The sequence below is a fragment of the Lissotriton helveticus genome, chromosome 11, assembly GCF_964261635.1.
Source record: "Lissotriton helveticus chromosome 11, aLisHel1.1, whole genome shotgun sequence".
NCBI lineage: Eukaryota > Metazoa > Chordata > Amphibia > Caudata > Salamandridae > Lissotriton > Lissotriton helveticus.
Window position 1 is genome coordinate 310,610,761 of NC_136072.1, and position 27,787 is coordinate 310,638,547.

General features: G+C 46.9%; 1 protein-coding gene across 1 annotated transcript in view; it reads left to right on the top strand.

Moving 5' to 3' along the window:
* The first annotated feature begins 10,683 nt into the window (after window positions 1–10,683).
* WDR33 (WD repeat domain 33) overlaps window positions 10,684–27,787 on the top strand; it is an 833,238-nt gene continuing 816,134 nt past the window's right edge. Inside the window, exon 1 of the mRNA XM_078665596.1 lies at window positions 10,684–10,957. The gene's annotated coding sequence lies outside the window, so the exon portion shown is untranslated. The remainder of the gene's footprint in view (window positions 10,958–27,787) is intronic.

The window sequence follows — 27,787 nt, forward strand, 5'->3', positions numbered from 1 at the left end:
TAGTGTTTCACAGAGGGGAAGGCCTAGAAGGGTTCCGGAGGCCGCCTAGGCTCCTGCTGGAGCCTGTTATTGGGCCCCGTTAGCCCCTGGTAAACTGAAGCAGCCCGAAAGGAACTGAGGCTCCTGAACTGGGCGAGAACATTGCTGAGGCCCTCAGGAACTGTTGTCGAGTTAAGTGTACCCCTGCTTAGAGGAAAGGTTACTGCTAATGGGTTTGTGCAACTAGGCTGTCTGGGTATGATGCTTCTGGGGTCTGCCTATAGTGTGGTGTCCCCATGTTAATTTAGTAGATTAAGCCTGCTCAAGAGGTTGTGGCCCCTGCCAGACGCTAAGTTGAGACCCCGTGTTAAATGTGATTCAGGCCTGGTATATTTGAGGTATACCTCCTGTTGCTAAAGCTGTTGATGCCACTTATATGTGCACAGTGTTACCGGCCTAAGGAGTTATGCACAATGGGCTTTCATGCCTAGTGTTTCTTTCCCTCACATTATACTGCTAATGTTTCATGTCAAATGATAACACTTTGTTTTATTTCAGCCTTGGAAACCAATGGACTCACCTTTTTCTTGCTTGTCCCATTTTCCCTGTAACTAATCCCCCTGGTATCCATTGCCCTGGCGCCAGTTGGCGCCCTACTGTGAGTACTGTGGATTACTGTGTTTTACCTTTGCAGGTTGGATTTAATACAAAGGTTATTCTTTTTCCAACCAGAACTGGCGTCGTGTCTCTTTTGTGGTGTGCCTGGCGTGTCGTCTGTGGGTACTGCGTGGATGCTTCACACATGTCCTCAGAAGTTTGGCCTGCCCACTCTGCTCCATGCTACCCCCCGTGGAATTGGCAACCCGATTTCTAACAAGGGGTTTTGGGTGCCACCCTGTCCGCTTTTCGTACTGCCCCTTCGGACAAGGTAGCCTGTTTTGTGGCTGCCGTAAAGACTATTCTTATCTGCTTGTTTATTTAACAAGCAGATAAGAACATTCTTCACGTCAGCTGTGAAGCAGGCACCGAGCACAGAGGTGCACGGGGTCACGGGGAGGACAGGGGGATCCCGGCAGACTCTGTGTTTTGTACGGGCAGCCTCTCCTCGTTTGGGCCCCCCACCCTCCTCGGAGCACACCTCCACTCAGGGAGCCTCTCCTCGCTGCCCACCCCCTCCCAGCTCGGAGCACATGTAACTTGTTATAATCTGTATATATTTATGCCAACATGCAAGGAATGCGGATTTTCTTTCTTTACTCGGAGAGAAATTATAAATCAAACTAATACATTGTGATGCATGTGCAAAGAAAGTGAAAACTGCGGAGCTCCCGCCTTCTGTTTAAAGAGAGCAACTGTGATATACTTGGGGATTCGAATCTGAGGAGAAGGCGCCAAAGGGACACTGTTTGCAGTCTAGGTGCTCTTTGCTGCGGACAGTTGTGGTGCCCCCCCCCCCCAATTTCTTCCAGGAACATCACCGTTCGGAGGAGCCTGTAGACATTAATGAGACCCCTACAGCCCCCCCCCCCCCTGTAAAGAGAAGGCGCCGAGCAGACACTGTTTGCAGTCTGGGTACTCTTTGCTGCGGGCAGTGGTGGCGGCAGGAGGTAGTGCCCCCCACTCCAGTCGGAGGAGCCTGTGGACATTAATGGGACCCCCCCTGTGAGTAGCAGGTGATGAGGAGACACTGTTTGTAGCAGCCACAGGGCTACAGGCTGGTATACCAAGGCGGCTCGGAGGACCAACAGTGCGAGGAAGGAAGGACTGAACGGTAAAAAAAAAGGGGGGGGGGTGGTGCTGTCTCCGAACACTTCAGTTCACACAGTCGCCTTGACACCTCCCTTGTGAAACCGTTACCTGACTATAAGGGCCTGAGTGCCCAGGTGTAGCCTTGGAGAGCACTGTCTGCAGAACACAGACGGGGCAGGAGGGAGAGGGGCAGACAGGGGATGGGCAGAGAGGAGCAGTTCAAGTTCAAGTTCAAGTTCGTGCATTTGTATAGCGCACTACTCACCCAGAGGGTCTCAAGGCGCTAGGGGAAGGGGTATATTATTTGTCGAATAGCCAGGTTTTCAGTTCTTTTCTGAAGGAGATGTGGTTCTGAGTAAGGCGAAGGCGGGTGGGGAGTGAGTTCCAGGTCTTGGCAGCCAGGAAGGAGAAGGATCTGCCACCCATGGTGGATTTCCGGATGCGCGGGACTGCGGCGAGGGCTTGGTTGGACGATCTTAATTGGCGGGTGGGTTTGTAGAAGGACAGTCGAGTGTTGAGGCATTTGGGTCCTAGATTGTAGAGGGACTTGTGTGCGTGGGTGAGAAGGCGGAACGTAATTCTTTTGTTGACGGGAAGCCAGTGGAGGTCTTTTAGATGTCCGGTGATGTGATCTTGGCGCGGGATGTCTAATAGGAGTCTCGCTGATGCGTTTTGGATGCGCTGGAGTTTATTCTGTAATTTTGTTGTGATTCCGGCGTAAAGTGTGTTACCATAATCCAGCCGACTCGTGACCAGTGCATGGGTGACAGTTTTTCTTGTATCGAGGGGGATCCAGCGGAAGATCTTTTTGAGAATGCGAAGTACGTTGAAGCAGGAAGACGAGACGGCGTTGACTTGTCTGGACATCGAAAGAGAGGAGTCTAGGATGAAGCCAAGGTTACGTGCATGGTCTGTGGGTGTGGGTGCTGTGCCCAGAGCGGGAGGCCACCAAGAGTCGTCCCAGGCTGATGGGGAAGATCCTAGGATGAGCACTTCCGTTTTGTCTGAGTTGAGTTTTAGGCGGCTCTGTTTCATCCAATCGGCAACTTCTTTCATGCCTTCATGAAGATTGGGTTTGGCGGTGCTGGGGTCTTTGGTGAGGGAGAGGATCAGCTGGGTGTCGTCGGCGTAAGAGATGATGTTGAGGTTGTGTTGGCACGCGATGGAGGCGAGAGGACTCAAGTAGACGTTGAAGAGGGTGGGGCTGAGTGAGGATCCTTGAGGTACGCCGCAGATGACTTCGGTGGCCTCTGAGTAGAATGGGGGAAGTCGGACTCTGAGTTCTCCCGGCGAGGAATGAGATGATCCAGTTCAAGGCTTTTCCTTGAATGCCGATGTTGCTGAGACGTTGTATAAGGGTGCTGTGGCAGACTGTGTCGAAGGCGGCGGAGAGGTCGAGTAGAATGAGGGTCACTGTTTCTCCGTTGTCCATGAGTGTTCGGATGTCGTCGGTCGTTGCAATGAGGGCGGTTTCGGTGCTGAGAGGGGATGGGCAGAGAGGGCAGGACAGACCGAGGCAGAGAGGGAATGGGCAGAGAGGAGCAGTACAGGGAGGGCAGAGCGGAGCAGGACAGAGAGGAGCAAGGCGGAGAAGGGCAGGGAGGGTCTGGGCAGAGAGAGGCAGCGGGGGTAGAACAAAAAAGGAGCTGAACCGAGAGGGGCAGGGCAGAGAGGAGCAAAGCAGAGAGGGTCTGGGCAGAGAGAGGCAGCAGGGGTAGAACAGAAAAGGAGCAAGGCAGAGAGGAGCAAGGCAGAGAGGGCCAGGGCAGAGAGGGACCACTGGGGTGGAACAGAGAAGGGCTGGACAGGGGAGGCTTGGGTGGAGCACAGAAAAGCTGGACAGAGAGAGGAGGCTTGGGTGGAGCAGAGAATGGCTGGACAGAGAGAGGAGGCTTGGGTGGAGCAGAGAAGGGCTGGACAGAGGAGGCTTGGGTGGAGCAGAGAAGGGCTGGACAGAGAGAGGAGGCTTGGGTGGAGCAGAGAAGGGCTGGACAGAGAGAGGAGGCTTAGGTGGAGCAGAGAAGGGCTGGACAGAGAGAGGAGGCTTGGGTGGAGCAGAGAAGGGCTGGACAGAGAGAGGAGGCTTGGGTGGAGCAGAGAAGGACTGGACAGAAGAGGCTTGGGTGGAGCAGAGAATGGCTGGACAGAGAAGGCTTGGGTGGAACAGAGAAGGGCTGGACAGAGAAGGCTTGGGTGGAGCAGAGAAGGGCTGGGCAGAGAGAGGAGGCTTGGGTGGAGCAGAAAAGGGCTGGACAGAGAGGAGGCTTGGGTGGAGCAGAGAAGGGCTGGACAGAGAGAGGAGGCTTGGGTGGAGCAATGAAGGGCTGGACAGAGAGAGGATGAGTGGGTGGAGCAGAGAAGGGCTTGACAGAGAGAGGAGGCTTGGGTGGAGCAGAGAAGGGCTGGACAGAGAGAGGAAGCTTGGGTGGAGCAGAGAAGAGCTGGACAGAGGAGGCTTGGGTGGAGCAGAGAAGGGCTGGACAGAGAGAGGGGGTTTAGGTGGAGCAGAGAAGGGCTGGACAGAGAGAGGAGGCGTGGGTGGAGCAGAGAAGGGCTGGACAGAGAGAGGAGGCTTGGGTGGAGCAGAGAAGGGCTGGACAGAGGAGGCTTGGGTGGAGCAGAGAAGGGCTGGACAGAGAGAGGAGGCTTGGGTGGAGCAGAGAAGGGCTGGACAGAGAGAGGAGGCTTGGGTGGAGCAGAGAAGGGCTGGGCAGAGAGAGGAGGCTTGGGTGGAGCGGAGAAGGGCTGGACAGAGGAGGCTTGGGTGGAACAGAGAAGGGCTGGACAGAGAGAGGAGGCTTGGGTGGAGCAGAGAAGGGCTGAACAGAGAGAGGAGGCTTGGGTGGAGCAGAGAAGGGCTGGACAGAGGAGGCTAGGGTGGAGCAGCAAAGGGCTGGACAGAGAGCGGAGGCTTGGGGTGGAGCAGAGAAGGGCTGGACGGTGAGGGGCCACTGGGGTGGAGAAGAGAAGGGCTGGACAGAGAGAGGAGGCTTGGGTGGAGCAGAGAAGGGCTGGACAGAGAGAGGAGGCTTGGATGGAGCAGAGAAGGGCTAGACAGAGAGAGGAGGCTTGGGTGGAGCAGAGAAGGGCTGGACAGAGAGGGGCCGCTGGGGTGGAGCAGAGAAGGGCTGGACAGAGAGAGGAGGCTTGGGTGGAGGAGAGAAGGGCTGGACAGAGAGAGGAGGCTTGGATGGAGCAGAGAAGGGCTGGACAGAGAGAGGAGGCTTGGGTGGAGCAGAGAAGGGCTGGACACAGAGGGGCCGCTGGGGTGGAGCAGAGAAGGGTTGGACAGAGAGAGGAGGCTTGGGTGGAGCAGAGTAGGGCTGACAGAGAGAGGAGGCTTGGGTGGAGCAGAGAAGGGCTTGACAGAGGAGGCGTGGGTGGAGCAGAGAAGGGCTGGACAGAGGAGGCTTGGGTGGAGCAGAGAAGGGCTGGACAAAGAGAGGAGGCTTGGGTGGGGCAGAGAAGGGCTGAACAGAGAGAGGAGGCTTGGGTGGAGCATAGAAGGGCTGGACAGAGGAGGCTAGGGTGGAGCAGAGAAGGGCTGGACAGAGAGCGGAGGCTTGGGTGGAGCAGGGATGGGCTGGACAGTGTGGGGCCACTGGGGTGGAGCAGAGAAGGGCTGGACAGAGAGAGGAGGCTTGGGTGGAGCAGAGAAGGGCTGGACATAGAGAAGCGGCTTGGACGGAGCAGAGAAGGGCTAGACAGAGAGAGGAGGCTTGGGTGGAGCAGAGAAGGGCTGGACAGAGAGAGGAGGCTTGGGTGGAGCAGAGTAGGGCTGGACAGAGAGAGGAGGCTTGGGTGGAGCAGAGAAGAGCTTGACAGAGGAGGCTTGGGTGGAGCAGAGAAGGGCTGGACAGAGGAGGCTTGGGTGGAGCAGAGAAGGGCTGGACAGAGAGAGGAGGCTTGGGTGGAGCAGAGTAGGGCTGGACAGAGAGAGGAGGCTTGGGTGGAGCAGAGAAGAGCTTGACAGAGGAGGCTTGGGTGGAGCAGAGAAGGGCTGGACAGAGGAGGCTTGGGTGGAGCAGAGAAGGGCTGGACAGAGAGAGGAGGCTAGGGTGGAGAAGAGAAGGGCTGGACAGAGGAGGCTTGGGTGGAGCAGAGAAGGGCTGGACAGAGGAGGCTTGGGTGGAACAGAGAAGGGCTGGACAGAGGAGGAGGCTTGGGTGGAGTAGAGAAGGGCTGGACAGAGGAGGCTTGGGTGGAGCAGAGAAGGGCTGGACAGAAAGCAGGCTTGGGTGGAGCAGAGAAGAGTTGGACAGAGGAGGCTTGGGTGGAGCAGAGAAGGGCTGGACAGAGAGAGGAGGTTTGGGTGGAGCAGAGAAGGGCTGGACAGAGAGAGGAGGCTTGGGTTGAGCAGAGAAGGGCTGGACAGAGAGAGGAGGCTTGGGTGGAGCAGAGAAGGGCTGGACAGAGGGGGGCCGCTGGGGTGGAGCAGAGAAGGGCTGGACAGAGATATTGAGGCTTGGGTGGAGCAGAGAAGGGCTGGACATGTGGATGGCGGATGCTTGTTCCCTTATGAGAGGCAGGTCGTGTAAGACAAAGCTTACTCCTAATCTTGCTTGCTGTGAGAGAAATCAACCCAGTGTGGTAGAGGTTGACGACGAATCCTTGAAGGTACAGGCTAGAATTCTACAACATCAGCTCAAGTCCAAAGCCTACCATGACAAAATCCATAGAGCAGTGAGCAAAGAAATATCAAAAGGTGACTGGGTCATTGTAAAAAAACCAGATAAAGTACGAAAAGGTGAATCAAAGTACACTAACCCCTCAGAAGTAATTGAATCCACACATAGTTCTGTTCTTTTGGACATGTTTGGATGGAGAAGTAAAAGTGATGTGGTCAAACTCAAACCTGGTCAAAGAGATCTTATTGCAGATTCCATGAATACCACTTTAGAAACGGAAAATGATTATTTGTGGATGCCATTGGACTCATATGAGCAAGTTAGCAGACGAACACCTACTACTCTCTGTACCTCAGTTCCTGTGCAAGGGAAAATGTCTCTAAGTATGCATTCTCCATCACAGGGTCAATTACCAGACACAGATGTTCAGGACTCTGAGGAACAGTTAGATATTGAGAGTTCACAAGGCATCAATACCCCTATCTCTGCATCTTATGCACCCATAGAAACCGAAGGGTCTGTTCCAAATGTATTTGAGGGAACATGTACCAGTTCTGGAAGAGTTTCACGCATACCCTCCAAGTACAACGAATATGTTACGTTTTAAACTTACCTGTCAATTGTTACTGTTTGGGAAAAGGAAATGTTGTACCACTATGTGTCTATAAAGATATTCAATCACACTTGGTAGCACCACGCAATGTTAAACACATGCTGGTTCCATTGTGACGTGCAATGGAACCTCCGGAAGGTATTAAGGTGACGTCATCGTATGCCTCGGATTCTTACCCTGTCAGCTGTTCACCTGACAGCCGCGCTCCTTGCCGGCTGCTTGTGGGCCTTTTGTTACTTAAATAAATACGCCTTAATACTACTTAAATTTCCAGAGCTTTATTCATTACCCTCCAATACTTCACGAACATCCGCTCCAAACATAAGCTTTTTTTGTCTCGTCCTGTAGCCTGGCTTCCAGCGTGGGGAATTTTTTTAAATTTTATTTTTATTTAATGCGATTTTCTATAGCGCAAACATTACCCGAAGTTGTCAGAGCGCTTTACAAAAGAACCAGTTGCGATACATAAGAACTTAGGATTACATGAGTTACATAAAAGATACAAACAGGAAAAAAAATTGAAAATGTACAAGTTGTAAAGTCACACAGGGAAGAGATACAAACAGAAAAAATTGCAAATGTACAAGTTGTAAAGTCACTCAAGGAACAGATACAAATGGATAAACTAAGAATCACATAGGAATGGTAGTGAGTACAAAGGTCTACAACACAGCTTTCCAAACTGTGTGGCGCCACACGTTACTGTGTCGCGCTCCATCGGTAGGTGTGCCGCGCGATCAGCATGCTGTTTAGATCACCCCCGCGGGCCTTCCAGCAACAGGCAGAGTGGCGCTGCAGGGGCTCCAATATGAATAACAAAGCCTTATTAGCACGTTAAGTGGTCTTTTAAAGACCTGTGAAGTGCTCGGGTGCGGCTGTGTGTGTGTCCGGGAGCCGTCTGAGCCGGGGCTGACACACACGACGGAGGGGGGCTAGGGGATATTACATCCAGCTATTTGGGTGTAAACCGTGTTTTACAATGCGCATTGTGTTAAAAATGTATTTACATACCGAATGATTATAAAAATTGTTCCATTATATAAACACAGCGAATGCTGGTGCAGAAATAATTGCCATAGTACGCATTAATAGCATTTCTACCGGTCAAAATACACGGATACAGTCGGGATATAGTCAAGGAGGAAACTGTTGTTTCTTGTTTGCATAGCATGTGTTATCAATGTGCATTCTGTAACAAACATGATTACATCCAGAATGCTACAAAATAAATTACATCATTGAGTTGTATCCACTCCACGGAGGGAGGCAAAATCATAGCGAATACAAGTGCAGAAATACTTGCTATATTACCCACTATTAGCATTTCAAAATACATGAATACAGTCAGGGAGGAAAACATTGTATCTTGTCTACATATCAGAGTAAAGGTAGGTAAACCACGATGATGTTAATGCACTGTATTATGTGAATATTTGCCAAAATACCAATGCACGTGTGTGTGGCTACTCATTCATGCGCGAGACACGCTAGTTGGGCATGGCTGACTTCAGATTCATTAAGAACATTATTGATGGTGTCAAGAAGTGACATGCATTTGCATTCCCTCACATCTAGTATGCACCCCATATTTCCACACCTTGGGCCCAGAGAGGCCTTTTCCAGGATCATCCAGCAAAGTTCATCAGGGCTATGATCAGCGTTCTGGAAGTGCTCAACCAGGGCATTTGACTTTAAAATGTGTGATTCTGGGCAAATTAGTGGACCTCACTGTGCATAAAATTGTAAATATGTGTGGAATGTAACGTGATTGTAAATATATAAAACTAGCAGCCCGTCCCGACGTTGTCCGGTAATGCTAGTATGCTAATAATTCCATTGTGCATTCAAGGATCCCGGCTTGAGCGGCAGATGGGAGAAGTTGTGGTTTATAACCCCATGCCGTACTCGAGAGGATATCAGTGAAATATCCCGCGCACGTCGCGCTATTTCCCTCAGTACCGCTCATCGAAACTGGACTGAAGGGGCGGAGGAGGCAGCGCGGCTGCGAGCCGGGGGGAGCAGCACGTAGTCAGGGGCCCCTGTGGCTGTTGCTTACATTGCGCTCCGGGAGCGGCACGTACCTGTGGCTGGTGCTGCTCTGGTCTTCTTCGTCGGGAGCAGCAGAGCCGGGCAAGGAGCGGACTGAAGGGGCGGAGGAGGTAGCGCGTCTGCGAGCTGGGGGGAGCGGCACGTACCTGGGGCTGGTGCTGCTCTGGGTTTCCATGTCCCCCAAGGTGACGGAGGAGTCAGGGGCCCCTGTGGCTGTTGCGCACATTACGCCCCGGTTTAATTTACCAAAATGGCCTACCCCATCACACGCCTACTGCATTCAACGTCGTTAACGCACACGCCCACCTCAGACATGGCGCTACATCCAAGGGACTACTTTGGCAAAGAACGTACTTTGCCCTTGTAACGTATATTTTTTGCTGATATATAGCCTATGTCCATCTGCTTACCCTGCCCTTTCCAACGCTGTATTGGGTGTTTTGATTGGCGCTGTGGTTCCTGAGTTTACCCGCCTCAAAGGTTCCCAGTTCTCTCTTTATAATAGTAGTATAGATATAGATATAGATGTAATATCACAAATGTGCAAATCTCCTGTTTATGCTCTGTTACCAACCATGTGGGTTTTCTTCAGATCCATACAAACATATGTACATTATCGGGGGTGGATGTGTGTGGGGCTGTGGGGGTGTGGGTGAGTGTGTGGGGTTGTGTGTGGGGTGGTGTGTGTAGGGGTGTGTGTGTGGGTGTGTGTGGGCATGTGTGTGTAGCTGTGTGTGTGTGTGGGGATGTGTGTGTGTGGGGTTATGTGTGTGTGTGGGGTTGTGTGTGTGTGTGGGGTTGTGTGGGGTGGGTTGTGTGTGTGTGTGTGTGTGTGGAGGGGTGTGTGTGGGTGTGTGTGTGGGGTTGAGGGTGATTCGGGCTAGCTCACGTTACCGTGTCCCTGAAAGAAATTTCACAAAAAGGTGTGACACCAACATGAAAAGTTTGGAAAGCTGTGGTCTACTACATATACTAGTGGTTAGAGATATATATATATACAAATAGTAGATTTTCTCAAGATTCCATTTTACCAACATTTTACTTTGCGTGAGCAAAGACACTGTAGAGAGGGATCCCGGCAGTCTCTGTGGTCTTAAGAGAAGCGAATTCCCTCCCTCCCCATGCTACTCTACCTCCACCCCACTCTACCTCCACCCCACTCTCTCGGCTGTTCCTCCCCCTCCAGCAGCCGGTCAGAGGTGAACAGGGCACTGGAGGCGAACTGAGACCAGGCAGGTATCCGAGTAGAGAGCAGGAAGGAGCGCGGGCTTGGCTGCTAGGTTCCTAAGCACCAGTAAACATTAACCACCAGCTTAGCGCTTTGATCCCTGGAAGGAAGGCTGTCTTCGAGGCACTATCGAGAATGACCCTAGAGTGGTTCCAGGCAGCTCTTTCAATGCAGAGTCCCCCACAGACTGGGACGGGACTGCAAAGGGCACACGATGACGGGCGTATAGGACTGTTTATTGCAATTTTGCGCGTTTTCTAGAGTGGTGTACACCATCCTAAACTGAATAAATATACGAGTTTTAAAAACCACTAGGAAGTTCCTTCTTCGCCAAGGATCAGACCCCTCGTGATTTGTTTTTATACACCTAAGATGGCCGCCGCCTATACATGACTCCGCGCAATAAAAAAAATCCTTGGGTCGTCGCCTAAAGTGACGTGTGTAACGTAATGATACCATGACGCATCTTGTGTGCGCGGCAACGGTGCGGCTGCTCCGGGAGATGGCGGCCTCTGCTGTGTCTCGCGGTAGAGAGATACATTGGTAAAGAGTTCAAAGAGGTTATTCGGCGACAGATCTGAGCGATTCACGGAGGAGAAGCGAAAGTAAAAGTATAGTTTTGAGCCGTGTCTTGAAGCCACCGGGGCCAGGCAGCGGATTCCGTTAAGACCTGTACCTGGAGAGCGGCCTGCTTCCACCCAGGGCGCCTAGGTAAGCGTAATACGGGAGTGACGCTGAACCTCCTCCGCAACTGAGGCTTTCTTTATCAGGGTTCTGTTGATCAGTTAGCTACGAGTCGTCTCACCTACGCTCCTACTTAAGCGAAAACGTTAACCACATCAACAATAATCAGTGCGGTGTGTTCGCATTTCCTCAAATGTCCTATGTTGCGACTAATGAAGCTCCAGTCTCCTTTTTAAGCAGGCCATAAGCCACTGTCCAAGTTACCATTCACCCCTGTCTAATACAGTTCTGCCTTTTGGTTGTGTAGGAGTAAATGGATGTCCGACCTTTTCTTCCATTCGAAGTATTCACCTGTATAAATGAGGCGGTGGTGGTAGTTTACTATTAATTAGGGCAGATGAGGTTCTTGCAGTTTCAAAAGTTCTTATGATACATGGTCATCCTTACCCATCACTTTTTTCCAGGGCTCAAGTCCTAAGCAAGCATTTGCAATGCAGTAGGTCTCGCATTTGCGAGAGTGTAAGTTATTGGCATTGTAAATGACAATGCCTTTTATTCATCTGTTTTGAAAATGAACGCATAAATGAAAGGCATTATCATTTACAATGTCAATAGCTCAAACTCTTTTAAATGCGAGATCTATTTCATTTTAAGGAAGCCACCGCCATTTTCCTGTGCTGCTTGGAAAGTAAAAAGTGTGCATGGTTCGCTGAATGTTGCAGGAAAGCATGTCGTACGGGCAGTATGAGAAATTCAATAAAATAGTGCTTACAGACTAAATAAAACTTACTGTGTAACAGAAGTTAAAGGGCCAGTCATGATGGGAGGTTACAAATGAAGACCAGGTGGTACTAAGGAGGGACTACCAAGACTATTAACGAATTAGAAGTCAGCATTTACAAAGGACATTGATACATGCCAATGACCAATATGGGCAGGGCTTCAAATCTATACTTTAATACAGCATACCTTGCTGAGTAGTGCATATGCTGCCCAGGCTCAACCTAAGGAGAAGGGGGGGGCGGGGGAGGGGAGACTCACCAAGTTAGGCAGAAGCGTGACATCCAGCATGTGACATTGAATGCGGCTTCAAAGGAAGTGACATCAGATCTTAAGACCCCACCTATGTTTAGCTGGCCTTTCATAAGTACATTTGAGCACATTACAACATTTAACAAATTAGATTTTGCATTGGGGCTGTGCCAAAATCTTGATTCAACCCCAACACAAATTTTGCTCTTCAAAACATGCACTTTATTAGGTCTCGCGACCTATCGATGCGCGCATGCGCATCGAGCGGAGCGAGGATTCATGTCGGCAAAATCCTGTTCAAACTAAGGGCTTTCAGCCCGGCGTTTTCTTGCAGTTCACGTGAATCACGTGAGCAAACATGCACGAGCATTCACAGCCAGGGCTTCTCCTCCCCTAGCAGCACTCCTCCCACACCAGCAACTCCCCCCTCCCACACCAGCACCTCCCCTCTCTCTCCCCGCAAACACAGCCTTGCCGTAGCAGCACTCCTCCCACACCAGCACCTCCCCCCTCCCACACCAGCACCTCCCCTCTCTCTCCCCGCAAACACAGCCTTGCCGTAGACAGAACCTCACTCGGCAAGAAAAAAATCTAACTTTAGTAGCCAACACGTTTATTCGAGCGGTCCACTTTGCATGCTCCCACTAGGGTCTATGGAATCCTTGGTACGCCACTGGCCCTGGCAACAATACCTTAACAACGGTTAAAGTAACCGAGCACTGCAATGGCTGCCAACTTCCCTAAATTACACGCAGCTAGTAATGGTGGTCGAACATTCAAAAGCGCCACATCATCAACACTCATTAAATATAACAAAGTACGAGGGTCTGGCTAAGAGCGGCATTGAGATGCAGACACGGAAACGAACACGTTCTCTCATGCTGTGCTCTTCCCTCAGCGCTGCTGCTTTCAGAGCACGTGATGGTTCCCACAAAGGACTCGTGATTAAACACGACAGACGAGGACCTCAGCTTGTGCCAAACAGTTCAGAAGCAAAACACTGACTGGTAGAAAAGGCTGAGATTCGCGTGTGCCGCGAAAACGGCGCTTTTGTTTGCTATAATTGCGTAAGCGGAGGAAAATGGTTGAAACGTGCGCCCCAACGACACAAAAGTCAAGAAAAAAGAATGCCTGATTACTCTTTCAAAAGTTCTTTTTAAGCCTGCATTATAGGTATTAACAGACTTGGGTGGGCTTTCTGCGACAGGGGTGACGCAGGAGAATACTTGCCTGTCCGCATGCGTGCGTGTTGGAGAGGGAGGGGGCGTGCACTCCAAGCAAAGGCGTCGCTTCACAGACTCATCATCATGCGATTGCCTGATATAATCTAGGGCTACACAGCTGCAATAATCCAATCCACGGAGAAATGAATGAATATTGCTAGCAGACTGTCACGCTGGGGGCCAAGCGACGGTAAAGCCTCCTCACACTCAGTCTCCTTTACCACAGCGAACTCGCGCTGAATGTTTTATTGTATTGTAATTGCATTTATATTGCGCTTACTACCCCTGACGAGGCGTTAAAGCGCTTTTTTTTTCGGCGAGTAGCACGCTATGCCGGGACCCATAGAGGATTAGAGTTGAATTATTTTAGTGAAACATGCAAGTACATTTTAAGTGGTGGATAGGTTAGTCAGTTATTTGGAATGATGGCAGAAGGCTAGAGGAGGAAACAAGCATTGGCATAGCCAATAGGTCTCGCTTGTGGGACCTTATAAGTATTTAGTTACAAGGATATTGTGCTGCAAAACAAAATACTACTAAGGTCCCACAAGCGAGACCTATTGGCTATGCCAATGCTTGTTTATTTTAAAACCTGCCACCAAAAAATTGGCTACAAGGAGAAACGTGGCAGTAAATCCATCCTGTTTAATTGGTTGCAATGTCTGTGTTTAAGAATTTCGTTTGGGGTTAAGCCACATCTTTGTGTGCCAGCTAATTCTCAGGGAGTAATAATAATGGTAAAATAACTCTGGAGGATAACGTTTTTGCTGGATAGATCTGTGTTTTGCCTCGTCCTAGTTTTGAATGATAGTAGCATAAAGGGTTAATATGTCTCCGTCAAAGCATTTATGTAATACTCAAGTGACAGATTTTTTTAAATGTAAATGGGTTACTGCTTTTAAGAAAGAGATCCTTTTGTTACTTGCAGTTCATAAATTGTCATCCTTCTAATATAGCACAGTGAGGTATGAAGGAGATGTGGCTCCTGCGCCTTGTGTCCTCACTGTCTTATGCAACACATCCTTTATATTGGTGTACACATGTGATTTATTGTCAATATATAATCTGTATGTGTGATGTAAAGCGCTCTGAAACTTCATTGGGATGATGTTATACCTGCTGCTCAGCCAGTGTGAATGTGCTGTGGAATGTTGGTGTGCATGGTGATGTAATGGAATGTGAGGATGCCTGACTTTGGAGTGTCATTTGGAGTATGGGCTGAGCAGCAGGAAGGCTGCTCATGGTGGAGCTCTATCTGGTAACATCTTACTTGAATAAATATCTGCTTAGTACATGGACTACTTGAGATCCTCATTGCCACATATTTTGGCGATGATTTTTCTGTCAAGAACCTGCTTGTGCCACCTAGTTGGACTCTAACTACTAACCTTTAAGTAACTGGAAATTAAAGTGAAAGAACTCGAAGAAGCTTCTCCTGTACAGCGAGCTGGCACCCGTTAGCCCCACCAGTGACCATAACACCGGTCATCACCAACCCAAGCATGCCAGTTCCTGCTGGAAGAGGTATCTGTGTAGAGGAGTTGATGTTTTCCTCTATTCTGTGTCCCTAACAACTTTGAAGGAGTGTGGGGAAGAGTGTTCTCAGTCCTGGGGATTGTAATGTATTTCAATTTTGCTGTATCAATAACAAAAAAACTGATGGGTTTTACTTTGGAAGAATTCGGAATTTCAGCAAAGCTTGCAACCCTCATGCTGCCGTGAGAGGAGGTAATTTGCAGTGCTAACTCTTACGTTTGTGAACCAGCACTGCTCAGTTTTATACCAGCACTGCTCAAGTTCTTGAATGCGGAATGGTGAACTGTGAATTTATCTGTTGTGGCACACACATCAACTTTTGGGAGCTGCACTGTGCCGTGGACCTTGCCGTGTTGCTTACTGGCAGTTTATTTTTTCGTAATGCGGAATTTAAGTAGGTTGTGAGATTCAGTGCGTTCAGTCTTACCTGCATCATGGACTCCTGGGGTGCCTCCGTGTGACCTTCTGTGACGTCTGTTCTTCTACTGGCAAGGGACGCTCCCCAGCTTGGATGCTCTGAGAGCCTTCCGGCACAGCGTCAAGTATGCTCCGCCATCTTGGGGTCGGCTGCTGCCTCATACTACTGCGCATATTATTGGTGGATCGTGTTCGTTTTCACCCAACCGTGTGTGGTGTGGAGCATTGAGAGCCAGTCGTGAGCATTTGGAGCCGGAGGCCAGTTTTGGGTGCATGGGCAGCATAATGAGTACTCGTCGTGGGATCCTTTGGTCAGATGCTCCTCCCTTTACTTTGAAACAGAACCATTGGGTAATGTCCCGCTTTGCCTAGCTTCCTTCGGGTCTCGTCGGGCCCAGAGACATTTGCATGTGTACCTCTGTTAGCACCATGACAGAATTTGAAGAAGACTGGGCTTGTTGTAAGTTCCAAGGTTTTCTGGCAAGGAAGAGACCTTTTATCAAGTTGTTACCTTCATTTTCCCTTGGAACAATGAAAGTATGGGTACTATGCTGTGCTTTGGGTGAGAGCTCGCTCACCTCATTTACTGCATCTGCTCATTATGGTTTCCTTTCTAATGTTTTTTGCCTTATAGAAACATTTTATTTTGTAGTCTTTGATTTTGCCTGTTTAGTGCCTTACTGTATACTACATGATCTATTGTGACATTTAGTACATATTTTTTTGGTGATATGCTCAGTGTTTTTGTATTTCTTGATCTGTTCTATATGCCATAGCCGTCTGTTAGTGTTGCAGAGATATTCTACAGTGTTGGTGTGCTCTGCGTTCACCGTAATCATTCTTGGTGATACTAATGGTTGATGATAGCATGTGGAGTTATTTTGTGAGTGATTTTTTTTCTTTTACAGCCAGGAGTGGGGCTATTTTACTTGTTTGGTGTGGTTTAGATTCACACTTCCCACTCTTACTTAGGGTAAGGGTGAAGGGTTGTGGTTTTGCCAAAAATTGTTAGTGCTGGGTGGCAGTATGAAGCCATGTTTTGAACAGTGGGTGTTTTTGCTGATGTTTACTATTTTCTCTTATTATTTGATTGATGTAGAGTTGTACACTTTTACATGTTCCGTGTGGAGCTCCTTTTCACACGTACCACCCGTCGTTCAGGTGACGGGCTAAGTAAAAGTCAGATTTGCGAAGGTTGTTTGTTTTTGCTAGTGTGTGCTGTTTTTCCTTACTATTTGATTGGGTGCAGCGTTATGCGCTTTTACATGTTCCGTGTGGAGCGTTTTTCCTCACATACCACCGCAACTTCTGGTTTGGGTGAAAAGCTGAAAGGAAGCCAGATTTATGAAGTGTGAGTGTTTTGGCTGGTGATTACTGTTTTCTCTTACTTCTTGGTTGGTGTAGTTGTACACTTACATGTTCAGTGTGGAGCGTCTTTCCACACATACTACCCTAACTTTAGGTTTGGGTGTTGGGCAATTTTCATGACATATGTTTCGTGTGGAGTTGTGTTCCACACGTACCACTCTTACTATGGATAAGTGTGGAGGGCAGCGTTTATGCTGTTTGTTTGGTGTGGACTGATTTTCCACATAAAAAAAAAATATGTACTTGCTCTTGTTTGCATGGTTCCCTACCGTTCCTCGCAGTTGGTACCTCTTTCTTGTTGGCCTAGCCGGACAGCTTGTTTTTGGTATCTGGGTTTAGTTTGTGTGTTGTGATGTGGTAGGGTGTGCATTTTCTTGGTTTAGGTAAAAAAGGAGATTGTGTGTATATATTTTTTTAATTATCATTTGTTGTACACATGCATGAAATGTTTCCATCTTTTATCTGCATGCTTTGGCATCTGCACTTTGCTACAATGATTATTTGCTTGCATTTGTTCTGATGTCTTTGTGTTGCGTGTAATAGTTTTGTCATCCTTTGCTTGCATCATTTTTAATGTTATTCTTTTTAGAACTTCTTTGTCATTTGTATAAAGAGAAGATGTGTTACACCTGCTGCTCAGCCAGTGTGAATGTGCTGTGGAATGTTGGTGTGCATGGTGATGTAATGGAATGTGAGGATGCCTGAAAGTTTAGTGTCAGTGGGAGTATGGGCTGAGCAGCAGGAAGGCTGCTCCTGGTTGGGCTCTACCTGGTAACATCTTACTTGAATAAACTACCTGCTCAACACATAGACTACTTGACATCCTCATTACCATAGATGTGTAGTGCTAAAGTGCTTTAAAAGAATTAAAGCAAAATAGTGGTAATTAAATTAGTTGTGTAAATACAAGGTACACCAATATATATATATGCACGAATGCAGCTCTCTCACCAAACCAGCGCAGCAGCCGCCACAGCAATGATGGAAAAGAAAGCCACGCCACTCCAACGTCCGTTATGGGCTAAAAACGATTTATTAAGCGCTCAAGGCCACCAGATCTTACGCGTTTCGGGCGTCCGCCCTTGTTCACAGATCATTAGTCAGTAAGTTCACAATGGCTTAAGTACAAAAAGTTTTTCCCGGGCATTTTTTTCTTCACAACCACGTGATAAATTGACATAAAAGACACACTACCTAGCTTAGGCTGAGGCAGTCTTTCCTCTAAATCAGTGCCATGATGGATATATACATAAGTAGAATAACAACATGAATGCGTTTTTTAAAATCACAATCAAAATACAATTCATTTTATAATTAAAAAAATAAATATATTGTAATCTATAAAAATATATATACATTTTTATAAAAAACATGTAATTTGAGACACTGTGCAAATATCGCAATTTTAGTAGTGGTAGCAATTGGTCACTGATACATAAATGGCATGTTATGTACAAAGAGAAAATAATGTCAAATCATTAAAATCTAATGCCAGTATGTGACCCCAATGCAGTCTCAAATCTATCTGACAATAGATTTGTCCGATGTAATATCAGCATAAATGCTTAGTGTATTGATTGTGATAAATTACGTATAACATGGTCACAGGATTAAATCGTGCAATACGAAAGAGTTTAATGACTGCCTATAATCATGCCCCCTTAGTCTGTGTCAAAATAGAAGTAATGGAAAGGTTTTGGAGTGTGTGTGCCCCCCAGAAGGAAGGGAATAAAGTAAAGGGAAAATTAATTTTTTGTATAAAGACATATTTTCAACATGTGAGCCATGATGAATAAAATTGATTCAGTGAATGTGATTCTAAACAGAAACTAAGAAAGAAACAGGAAAGCTAGGCACTGGCAGACTAGCTGAAAGTAAGTGTAAATTGGCCAACAAAAGGACATTACAGAAACACATGAAGATCTTCCGTAGTGTTGAGACCATTTGGGAAACGGCTATCCAGTTCAAGAATGAACTGCGATTCCAATCTCCTGAGCATGAGATCCCTATCTCCCCCCCTGATAGGTTTGGGTACGGAGGCTATGACAAAGTATGTTAAACAGTCAAGATTATTCTGGTGGATGGCTTTGAAATGACGGGCCACAGGGTATGAGCTGTCGTTGTTCACGATGGCTCGAAGGTGTTGTAGAATTCTGACATGCACCTGTTTGCCTGTGCTGCCTACATATCTGAGGCCACAGGTGCATGTCAGAACATATACTGCAAAGTCTGTTTTGCAGTTATGTTTCCCCTTAATTTCCACAGGGTCAGGTCTGAAGGGTGTGGAGTATTTGGTGGTGTTTATCCCAAATTTACATGCTCTACAACTGGAACAACGGGTAAAGCCAGGCCTGGCCATCCAATTATCTTGTTTAGTCAGTTCAGGAAAATCCCGACTGAGTTGGGTTCTCATACTTGATCCTTTCCTATAGGTGATAATAGGTCTATCCGCTATTCTGGGGGCCAGCACCAAGTCAGTTTTTTAAGCTGGCCATCTTTGGTTCATGATAGAACGTATTTTGCGTTCCTGTCTATTGAAAGTCAGAATCAATCTGGGTGGATTGTTACTTGATTCTGTGCTTGCTACAGTGCTAGATTCTGGGCTTGATAGAAGAGATTCCCTGGGTCTACAATTGGCTTTTGCTATGGATTGCTTGAGAATCGATTCTTTGTATCCCCTTTCTCTGAATCTGTCAAGAGCTTCAGTAGCACAGAGTTGATAGTCCTCATCACTACTGCAAATTCGTTTGAGCCTTAACAGTTCTCCAAATGGGATATTATCAATGACGTGACGGGGGTGGGAGCTACTAGCATGGAGTATGCTGTTACCGGCAGTACTCTTACGATGCAGTTTGGTGCACAGCTTGGAATTTCTCACAAAAACTTTAACATCAAGGAACTCTGTCTCTAATTCATCGATGTGTGATGTGAAGTGCAAATTCTCATTATTGTTGTTGATTGATTGTATGAAATTTTCTGCATCGATCCGATCCCCCCTCCAAATAATGAAAACATCATCGATGAAACGCATCCAATGCAATACATTATTGGACATAATGTTACTGAAAGTGACATTGAGTACCCGCTCCTCCCACCAGCCAACGTGTAAACACGCATAGCTGGGGGAGAAGCAGGCGCCCATAGCCACTCCTCTCTGTTGTAAATATATTTCCTTACCAAACATAAAGAAATTATGATGCAAGCACCAATTTGTCAATTCTATTAACATCTTGTTATGATTGTAACAATTAATAGACCTGGTTCCCAAAAAATGTTCAAGTGCTCTAAGCCCATCCTGATGGTTAATGCTGGTATAGAGCGATTCTATATCGAGGGTGATTAGTAATAGATCCTCACTCCAGGGAACATCTTTGATTCTACTTAGGAAATGACCAGTGTCTTTAATATATGATGGCAGTGCTTGCACCAGATTTTGGAGGAAATAGTCAATGTATTCCCCAATGTGCTCAGCCACACTGGAGATTGCAGAAATAATAGGCCTCCCGGGGACAGGGCTCACCATTTTGTGCACTTTAGGCAATAAGTATAGTTTTGGTAATACAGGGTTTTCAACATTAAGAAAGTTAAATTCCTCTTTAGAGAGCATGTTTTCCCTCCTCCATTTAAACAACAGTTTTTTAAGGCTTTCTTTTGATTCAATATAGGATTTCATGTTGGATTTGTTATAACAAGTTCCATTATTAAGTTGTCGCAAGGCTTCGGCATGATAGTCTTTCTGTGGCCAGATGACCACGTTGCCCCCTTTGTCTGCCATGGTCACTATGATGCTCTGATCTTTGTTTAGCTTGTTAACCAGTGTAGTATAAGCTTGTTCTTGGTTACTTCTGTATCTTTTCTTGTGTTTTACTTTATGATACAGTTCTTTTAGATCCTCAATGACCATGTCATGAAATGTGTCTATTGAATCACGGGGCATAACTGGAATGAAGGTAGATTTGGGTTTGAATGGACTTAAATTCATTCCTACCTGAGATATTTGTGCTGCTTGGAGTTCGTCTTGGGTTGCCATTGCCTCAGCAGCCGGTACATCGTTCACCGCCAGTTGATGCAGTGTTAGAAAGGCTCTTGTATCTCCAGCTGGGACATCAAGAGAACTTGCTGCAGTGCCAGACTGTTTGGAAGGGTTGTTCTTATTGCCATCCTTAATGTTAAAAAATTTCATAAGCTTTAATTTTCGAATGTAAAGAAAAATATCCACACGTGTTTTCGTATAGCTGAAGTCTGATACAGGACAATAATTAAGTCCCAAACTCAAGAGTTGGTTTTCTGCCTCAGTTAATACGACGGCGGATAAGTTAATGATCGTGTTCTTTACTGTTTCTTTTTTCGCCAATATTGCTTTTTTTGTTTTTTTGGAGATTTTTTGTTTTTTGCGGCGTTCTCTTCGGCGTTTGTTGCGTCTTGTTTTGTTGCCTTGTTCTGGGGCTGCTGTTTCCGATTCCTGGGTCTCAATGTTTGCAGTCGGTCCGAGCATAAAAAATCGACCTCCTCACCAAGATTTAAGATAGCCATTTCAGTCGAATCTGATTGCTCGCTCCTGTTCTCCCATGATGAGCCACTGGTAAGAGATTCGTTGTCGCTGTTTTCCAGCGTGTTGCCCATGTCAGCTGAGGTGGAAGCCGCTGCTGGGGTTTCAGCGGAGGATACAGGTTTTTTGGATGCCTGTTGTGCCAATCTCGTTTTCTTGGCGTTTTCGTATTTCTTTGCGAATGTAAATATTCGCCCCTGGGCGTAGTCCTCCTTGTCACGGGCGAACTTGTAAATTTTACGAATTTTGATTTTTTCTTCTTGCTGTTTGAGGCGCTCATCGATCTCTTTACGTAGTTTTTCAATTAGATCATTGGGTTCAAACGTGGCAAGGAATTCATTGATGGATTCTATTTCCTTCATTATGGCATCTCTGTCAATTACAGCGTATTTAACAAGTAATTGTATTAGCTTACTGGAAGAGTCAAGGTTGATTTGGCCCCATTCCTTTAGCATCTCCGGATTGGGATTTTCATAACTTGGAGCCAGGAGGATACGAAGGCCACGGGGCACCCGCCCCTCCTCCAGATACTTGGAGAGCGATTTGTGTTCCCACCACTTGGTGAGTTCCTGCCGCATACATTTCTCCAAGCGTTTCATGGCTGCCCTGATTTTCTCTTCATCTGTATTTTCAATAGTAGTCATGGTTGGTTTGTTGGCTCCCTTTTGTTTGTTAGTAATGGTAGGGAGATTTGAATACAACATGTCTGCCGCCGCTTCCCTGCCCGCTTCCCTGTTCTTCAAAGCTTCAGCTGACATAATTACGGCGCCTTGAAATTGCGCAAAATATAGTTGATGCAGTTCAGTGTCGAACGTAGTTAGTTTCCGATCACTGACCGCCCAAGCCCAGGGACTCCTCCCCTCCGTCCGTTCGCTCACAATCACTCACCGCCGGGGTCAGTCACGCGTTGAACGACAACCATACAGGTCCGTTACCGCAGACGCTGGCGAAGTGAACTCCAGAGCCAGATCGGGGGTTGCAGCTTGAAAATTTCCTTGAAAGAAAACAGCACGTTTGGTTGAACAGCTGCAGCCAATCTTGCGGGGAGTGAAGCGGCTTCGGAAGCAACCTCCTTCCGATGTAGAATGCACGAATGCAGCTCTCTCACCAAACCAGCGCAGCAGCCGCCACAGCAATGATGGAAAAGAAAGCCACGCCACTCCAACGTCCGTTATATATATATATATATATATATATTCACTGAAAAAACCATAGGTTATAGACCATATATAGTTAGGAATTAGCATTTACAAAACCTTGAAAATTCACTGAAAAAACCATAGGTTATAGACCATATATAGTTAGGAATTAGCATTTAAAAAACCTTATTTTACTCACACAAAACCATTGAAATTCCATATATAGTTAGTTGCACTAACTATATATCGCGCATCCGCAATCCACTGCTGATGATGTCACATATTACATCATTCATGACATGGTCAGTGACATCACTGATGACATCTCAAATGACATCACTGATGACATCACTGATGACATCACTGATGACATCACTGATGACATCATCCAGTGACTGTGTGTTTCTGTAAAGTTTAAATATGTTTTACATATTGAAGAATGAGTAGATGTATAAGTGTCTGGACGAAGGATTTAGTAGGTGCATGACTGAATGTATGAGTGAGTGATTAAATGTGTCTCACTGAGTGCATGGGTTAGTGACTAAACTGTCTTAATTTGTGCATCATTATGTCTGTTGTTCTGTAAACTGCTGCATGTGTTGATCAGTAGCTATATGATTAACTATATGGGTTATTGATTGATTGTCCAAGTATTTGTATGGGAGACTGAGTGTGTGTGTGGCTGGCTGGGAGGTGTGTGACTCTCTGCAGATCAATGTGTACTTGTATCAATGATTGTATAAGAAAGTAAGTATGTGTTAGTATATGTTTGAAAATGTAAGGTGCTCTATGTTTAACTGTATAGACAAGAAAATGGAAGTGTGATTGATTCTTTACAGGACTGACTAGGTGTGTGAGTAACTCCATGGATGAGTGGCAGAGTGTGAGTGTCTGTATAGGTGTATGAGTGCATATGATAGTGTTGTAAAGATGAGTGATTGTATGTATGAATGATTGTATGGGTGAATGTGTGTGTAGACGTAGGAATCAGTGAGTGCGTATGTAGTAACTAGTATTGGTGTGTCAATGGTTTCAAAAATTATACTCTGTATTTAACACTGGGTGAAACAGAGGTTATATTAAAATGTGAGGAGATGCATTGTATTGTCACATGAATGATATCATCAGTGATGTGGTCATTGATGTCAAATGAGATGTCATCAGTGATGTCATCAGTGATGTCATTTGAGATGTCATCAGTGATGTCATCAGTGATGTCACTGACCATGTCATGAATGATGTAATATGTGACATCATCAGCAGTGGATTGCGGGTGCGCGATATATAGTTAGTGCAACTAACTATATATGGAATTTCAATGGTTTTGTGTGAGTAAAATAAGGTTTTTTAAATGCTAATTCCTAACTATATATGGTCTATAACCTATGGTTTTTTCAGTGAATTTTCAAGGTTTTGTAAATGCTAATTCCTAACTATATATGGTCTATAACCTATGGTTTTTTCAGTGAATTTCAATGGTTTTTTAATAGCAAATATCATAAGCTGTCGAATGTCAAGTACGTGGTAAGTGAAAACATTTTCGTGTTTATGCACACTGATCTGCTTTGAATGGTGCCCCCCCTCATTTCTATTAGGAGTACTCTCTCTTTGCAGATAGTGAAAGGTAGTGAACGCAGGCCTTTGCCCCCGTTGTAATACGTCGTGCCTGCTTCTCTCTCCATTTGATTGATTGTTATCCAAGCATTTACTGTTTTAGAATTGGTTCTCTTTGGTTCATTCTCTATTTACAAACAGACACAGTCGCAATACTCTGTTTAGTCTTTGCAGATAACGAAAAATCGTGTAAAAAAAAAAGAAAAGGAATCGAGCAAAATCAGTAGGCCACTAATGGGATCTCTTTTTGACCTCGCTAAAATAGAAACATTAGGAACAACCCCTCATGACAAATACAAAACTAGTGAGATGAACTGAACTCCACACAATGATGGCTGCAAAACAGCTCGGCTCCGCCACCCACCCCGCCCAAAATAACGATAAAGAGCGGCTGCCATGATTGGTTGCGGAATGGCCACGACGGAGCTACGAAATGGTGGTGCTCTCATGCTAACCCCAGCTTCAGTCTGAAACATCCAGAAACACTGTAGACTACCAATTCGATCAGTTCCGGTAGCGCCCCAATGTAACCCGGTAGAGAAGAACTAGCCCTCCCCTCTTTGACTGATGGTTCTTGTTGCCTGTCCCTTCTGTTGTCATTTAACAGAACTATTTAGCCTGCTGAAAGGGGTTGTGTTCCGACCGCTGGTTGGTGGAGACATTTTGACTATATTCTGGACCTGCGTTGTCGCGTAATGCGTCATATGACGCGCCGCGTTAGCGCATCCGGAAGTCATCCGGGGCGCGACGCGCAGCGCGTAACGTAAGCATAACAAGTCATGTGACTTGTTAATAAAACTTTTCATTGGTTCATTTTACTTTTCTTATTCTAATGATGAAAGGCTTGGTCATATGACCTAAAAATTACGCTTTTTATTACTTCCGAACATTATTTTTTCTTAAATATATGTTATAATGTTCCAGGCTAATGTACTTTCCCGGAAAATTTACAACTGTCCTGCAAGTAAAATATATTCTTTTTTCGAGAAAAAGAGCGTTTCTTCGTCCCATGACGGAGCCGTTGAGCAAAAGAGGGTCGACCTGCTGTCTTAGTCGCCGATACGCCTGAATATGAGATTCTTATCGATCACTTTATGTTGCAGGAGTAGAAAACACAACAGCCCATGACCATTTATCTTTACTGCGTTCCTGCGTATTATACCTTTTACCCTTCATGTAATTGGTCTGCTTTATTTCACTTGCCTTTTAATGATTCTAAAACAGTGACTATTATTAAAAACTTTACCAATGTATATACTACTACCATGTTTTCTTTTAAAAACCTTTATTGTGAAAATTTCATTATACAAATACGAGCCTATAACCACGTGGGCCGGCCACGGAGCAAACTGTAATCGTATATGATGAGTAGACATTTACACTGTAGAGGAACGTAACGGGCGGGCCATTAGGTTGCAAGAACTAAGGTGTCTAACAGTTGCGGAATCGGTGGACGTACATTTTATAATTAAAATACGACAGGGCCAGTTACAATAAAATTATCTAGATATACATTTGCGGGCAAGTACCATGGGTGACGTTAATTCGAACTTTCAATAGTGCAGTAATCAATAACACATCAGAACTTAATATCAATAGGGATGTCGAAATATTCAATCAATTCTCGTCCCCGCCCGCCATATGCTTCAAAACTGCATACGTATCTCGTGATTTCAAGGTTCTGCAACCAGTACACAACAAGGAGTTACGAGTCCCATTTATTCCGGCGCCATTTTGGGCGAGGACGGGCAGGTCCAGGATATAGTCAAAATGTCTCTACCAACCATCGACTATGATGATGTTCATATGCTGTATTTATTAGAGTAACACTCATCTGTCCACATGAAATTAATTTGCCACAATCTAAACATGTCATTTTAATCTTTCCAAAGTTCTAAATATTTGGGACCATTTCCCTTGCCTCTGATGCTGTCAGTGCCACTTCTTTGATGAATGTACTGGCAGGTCGGGGGTTCTCCTCCAAATCTCTCTTTTATGCAGCACTATAATTAATTGGTGCCACCTCTCCATATGACGATGCATGGTATAGTTACCATAACTATATATTTTTTCGGTTCCTCTGGAGAGTACATCGTGGCAGATGAAGCGTGTAACGTACCGGGCATTTACATTTTTTTGCATGTACAGGAAAGGAAAAAAAAAAATCGAGCGTCCGAGTTCTAAAGTGTCCCAGGGCCATTTTAGTAGACCAGGCCCAAATCCAAAGAACAAGCCGCCATTTTGAGAGTCCTGTTGCAGCCGCCTGTCGCTGTAGCATCAAGAGCAGCCGAAACTCAGCTGAATGGCAACTGAAACGGTAAAGGGGCGCCCCACTACAGCAGACGAGCCTCCACCTAGGAAGGCCCGTTCATGCCGCCTCCCCCCCCCCCCCCCTTCGGGCACCCCACGCCGTTATTCGGAGCAGTATTGTAGGATGGCCACACCAGTGCGGCAACTTGCTAGACACCACCTCGGTGCCATCCGGATCTTGGCATCTCAGCGCCTTGTGGTGTCTTCTAGTCAGAAAATATTGTTGCGCTGCCTTTGGCCCCATTCGCACATCGGTCCGCTACTGACGCCATCTCACAGGCCAACAGGGCGCCCCACGCCGACTTTTACCATTGTAGGATGGCCACACCAGTGCCACAACTTGCTAGACACCACCTCGGTGCCATCCGGATCTTGGCATCTCAGCGCCTTGTGGTGTCTTCTATTCAGAAAACATTGTTGCGCTGCCTTTGGCCCCATTCGCACATCGGTCCGCTACTGACGCCATCTCACAGGCCAACAGGGCGCCCCACGCCGACTTTTACCATTGTAGGATGGCCACACCAGTGCACCTTACTAGACACCACCTCGGTGCCATCCGGATCTTGGCGCGTTGTGCTGCCTTCGGCCTATTCGCACATCGGTCCGCTACTGACGCAAACTCACAGGCCAACCGGGCGCCCCACGCCGACTTTCAGCATTGTAGGATGGCCACACCAGTGCTGCAACTTGCTGGACACCACCTCGGTGCCATCCGGATCTTGGCGCGTTGTGTTGCCTTCGGCCTATTCGCACATCGGTCCGCTACTGACGCCGCCTCACGTGCCAACGTATTTTCTCCGCATTTTATACCCTATGCCGCATAACAGGTCATGTGACTTGTTTATAAAACTTTTCATTGGTTCATTTAACTTTTGGTTTCCTAATGATGGAAGGCTTGATCATATGACCTAAAAACAACACTTTTCATTGGATGAAAACTTTTTTTTTTTCCCCAAACGATGAAAGCCCCACCTTGTTTCTGGATGTTTCAGACTGAAGCTGGCGTCACCATGAAAGCAACACCATCTCGTGGCTCCGTCGTAGTCATTCCGCGAGCAATCATGGCAGCCGCTCCCCACCAGAAGCCTGCAGGAGTCGGGGGCCCCCAAAACTTTTGATGAATCCTCAAGGCGGAGGGGACGCTTTCGAGAATGGGGTCCAAGACCTAGCAGACAAGCGTCCGATTTCCAAGGTGTCCCAGGGCCATTTCAGTGGAACAGGCCCAAAAAGGAAACAGCCTGCCGCCATTTTGAGAATCCTGTGACAGCCGCCTATCGCTGCACCGCAAGAGTGGGCGCAACTCAGCTGAATTGCGGCTTTTGACACAGTGGACCAAAAGCGGACGGAATGGCAACTGAAACGGTAAAGGGGCGCCCCACTACAACAGACGAGACTCCACCTGGAGAGGCCCGTTCACGCCGCCTCCCCGGGGCGCCCCACGCCGTTATTCGGAGCAGCATTGTAGGATACCAAAACCAGTGCGGCAACTTACTGGACATCACCTTGGTGCCATCGTTCTGCTGCCTTGGAACTATTCGCACAACAGTTTGCTACTGATGACCCACCCCCCGCGACGCCCCACGCCGGATTCCGAAATCAGTGAAATCTGGACGTTGTGCTGCGTTGGGACTATTCGCACAGCCGACCGCTACTTCGTTGTTTTTCCCTA